Source organism: Cucurbita pepo, chromosome LG14 (assembly GCF_002806865.2).
Source record: "Cucurbita pepo subsp. pepo cultivar mu-cu-16 chromosome LG14, ASM280686v2, whole genome shotgun sequence".
Lineage (NCBI taxonomy): Eukaryota > Viridiplantae > Streptophyta > Magnoliopsida > Cucurbitales > Cucurbitaceae > Cucurbita > Cucurbita pepo.
Window position 1 is genome coordinate 6,956,144 of NC_036651.1, and position 3,523 is coordinate 6,959,666.

Here is a 3,523-nt window from a genome sequence, read left to right on the forward strand (position 1 = left end):
AAAAAAAAAACTATTTAACACAAATTTTTAAAATTTAAAATTTATTATGTACATCTTAGAATTTTAAAAAATATACACAAATCATTTTAAAAAAAGAAAAAAAGAAAAAAAAAATGTTACAGTTAGAATTTTAAAAAATATACACAAATCATTTTAAAAAAAGAAAAAAAGAAAAAAAAAATGTTACAGTTTAAGGAGAAAGAACATAGATAAAAGTGGAGAGACGAGAACACGATAACATAGAGAGAGAGAGGTTGATAATTCTACATCCACCGCGTAATTAACCAAATTACATAATAATAACAATAATATCTACAAAACAAACAACACAACACAATATTTTCAAATATAAGTAATATTCACCAAACCAACCAACCAACAAACATAACACAAACCAGCAAACATAACACAAACCAGCAAACATAACACAAGTTCATAATTTACTATTTGATAAAAACATAAATGGCTCACCCAGATGGAGCTAGTCTCTCCTCTTGGTGTGGTGTGAGCTATCTACCATCATCATGTCTCTCATCTTGGTGAATCCACAAGTCCCTCTTTGAAGGGAACTTCACCTTGCAAGTTGGGCAGGTATGATACTTTCCATTGTGGACTCGTTGGTGATAAACTGCGTCCTTCACCGTCCCACTCCACGTACACATTAGACATTCTATCTCATCCTTCCACACGCTTTTGTTCTGTTGTTTTCCGGCGTTCATGTTGGTGCCGCTGGATGCCATGACTAGAGGAAATAAAAAAACATTACTACATTAGTAGAGGAATATACAAAATTAATCAAAGTAGAAGTTGAGACTGAGAGACATACCACCAAGAAGCTGAATAAGAAAACAAGAGAAATGCGGGAGTGAGGAAGAACACACTCCTCTTTTATACAATACAGGGAAATGCTTGCTGAGAATATGATGGCCTGCCCCTCTCTGACTTAATAATATGATTGCCCCTGATTCCACTCCTTTTCCATACAAAACACGCAAACAGCCCTCTCACAAAAATTAGTAAATGAAATAGACTTTTCTTTTCTTTTATTCCCTCTCACTTTCACCCATGATATTGGGCGAGGGAGAGAGTTAGACACTCCACAGACAAACTAATGTTAGCGGGTCGGATCCGGGGTCGGCTGGCACTCCGACTACGCTTCCAAGCTTGAGAATTGGTAGCGCCACGAGTCCAAACCGTCCCCGTAATTTTTGCCTACAGATAGACAGACGAGTTACAGAAGATCGAACCATCTCCCACAATAAACAAACTGACCTGTATTGAGCAGTGTTAAGCGGGTCGGATCGGGGCAGTCGTAGTGGGTCGGGTCACCTCACGGACCTGGGATTGTCGTAGTGGGCCGGGTCAGCCCACGGACCTAGCCTTGTCGTAGTGGGCCGGGTCACCTCACGGACCTGGGCTTGTCGTAGTGGGCCGGGCAGCCCACGGACCTAGCCTTGTCGTAGTGGGCCGGGCAGCCCACGGATCTGGGCTATCCGCTGGGCCGGGCAGCCCAAAGATCTGGGCTATCCGCTGGGTCAGATTTGAGCCGGTCGGGTCTGGATCTGGATCCCTTCTCTCTGTTCTCGTTCTTGTAGGATATTGCCGGCGGAGTTCCGAGCGGATATTGCCGGCGGAGTTCCAAGCGGATTTCCCGGCGTCATCTCCAAAACCATACATCATGTGCTGCACTGAAAGAAGAGGAGATCATATAATTACATTTTCACATACAAACTTGCGCCCAAAAATCAAAGAGGAAGAAAAGGAAAACCAGTTACATTGTTTCTGACAAACCCCTCTCTTGCGCTTAAAAGAAGTTTCAGAGGGTTGAGATGATCCAGTTCTTTGCTTTGAGGACGACCCAGCTGATGGATTATTCATCTTCACTATCTTCTACTACTAGGGTTTGGAGAGACGGAGAGAGATGTAGAGAGGCGGGGCGGCGGGTTCGGAGTTTTAGGGTTTGGAGGAGAGAGATACCCGGTTTAAAATACAAAAGGCCTCCAGACTGGGTTCAACTCTTGAAGTCGGCCCGTATGAATGAATGGTATGGGGTGGGCAGGTGGGCTAAACCAACCAAAGTATGATGGCAGACTACCTGAAAAGCAAGACAGAAATCATATTATAATAACAATACATAGTAGTGAATTTTAGAAGAGAAAAAATTCAAGTAGAAACCCCCCCAATCACCGGAACTTATCTAATTATTAATTAATGATGAAAGACTACGCTCAACCCCGTAATCGTAAGAAAGTAATTTTTAGCTATGGGCCAACCAAAAGAAAATTTTGGATAGGATACTATAGGATCTCCCCTTTCACAATCGTACGTTCATTTCATCCGGCTCAAATAGTTACATCAAACAAAGGAGTTCTCACTTTCAAATTCTATAAACCCCCCAACTACTCTTTGCTCAAATTCTCCGCTCCAAAAGAATCTCTCCAAAAGAATCTAGGAAAACGCAAGCCACGACATCTTCTTGGAACCATAAAAAGGGTAGCCCACAAAAACATTTTCGAGACAAAAGACATTTGCAAAATTTTCAGGTAGAAAGGCAGAAAGGCACAACAAAAGACCAGCCAAAAACGGTAGAGAGGCACAACAAAAGACCAGCCAAAAGTATCCACTATATAAACCCAAAAGTGGGAAGCAAAGGGGCATGAAAATAAATGGAAAAGACCTTGAATTTCTTGAGATAAACATCCTTCCAAATCTCCAAATAAACATTACACTAGTAGTAGAAAAGGAGTCCAATATCCGATAAATATAACATATAATCACAATTAACAGATCGAGAACGTAATAATTTCAAGCCGATTGTCTCTGCAGTGACCAATCTCGAAATCAAATAAAACCACATAAATAATCTCTGCAGTGACATTCATCAAACGCTCTTAACGTTAGAAATATTTGTAAAGAATTCCACAACTGCCAAACGCTCATTGAGCGCTGTAGGCATGTGGCGGGCACTTGTCTGAACATAAATATAATATGTTCAGAGCATTTGTCAAACACTGTAGGCACGAGACCCTTGTAAACTTCCGCCAAACAAATTTTGTGTCCTAACTCCAAATTGCTTAGAAAATAACTTGTCATTGTGTTCGTGTTGCATGTGGTTGCATGTTGACCACATCCCATGTCTGCGTCTAGGTCCATGTTTCTTAATTCAAACTAAACTAAAATCTTTTCAGACTTTTTGCATTTTTTATCAATCACAAACACAACAATAACACCTCTAGATACAAGGGCAAAGAAAGGGCAAAGGATAATATCCTCCATCCAAATTTGGCATCAAAAAAAAAAAAAAAAAAAATTATTAATGAACCAAAAAAATGATTAAGTATACCATTGCAAAATCTTAGAGGATCAGCACAAATACCAAATACCAAATAGGGGATTAGAATGACCAATTAATGCAGTTTCCGGAGAACTAGAGGACCTATGAAAACCAATTCAAATTGGGTAGTTGCCAAGTAGTTGAAAATCAGTATTCTACCGTAGGCACCTCAAGGACTAACTAGTCAGG

The 3,523-nt window shown here is 40.3% G+C and overlaps 1 long non-coding RNA gene across 4 annotated transcripts; it reads right to left on the bottom strand.

The window, feature by feature from the left end:
• Positions 1 to 339: 339 nt before the first annotated feature.
• On the bottom strand, positions 340 to 3,316 carry LOC111810010. Of its 4 annotated transcripts, none has more exons than XR_002817351.1 (4): positions 2,678 to 3,316; positions 1,776 to 2,095; positions 827 to 1,688; positions 340 to 742 (listed from the first exon to the last, which is right to left on the bottom strand). It is a non-coding gene; the product is annotated as an uncharacterized LOC111810010 (long non-coding RNA). The 4 variants fall into 4 exon arrangements; XR_002817350.1 differs by having other exon boundaries at positions 2,376 to 3,316; XR_002817349.1 differs by having other exon boundaries at positions 2,274 to 3,316.
• Positions 3,317 to 3,523: the final 207 nt, after the last annotated feature.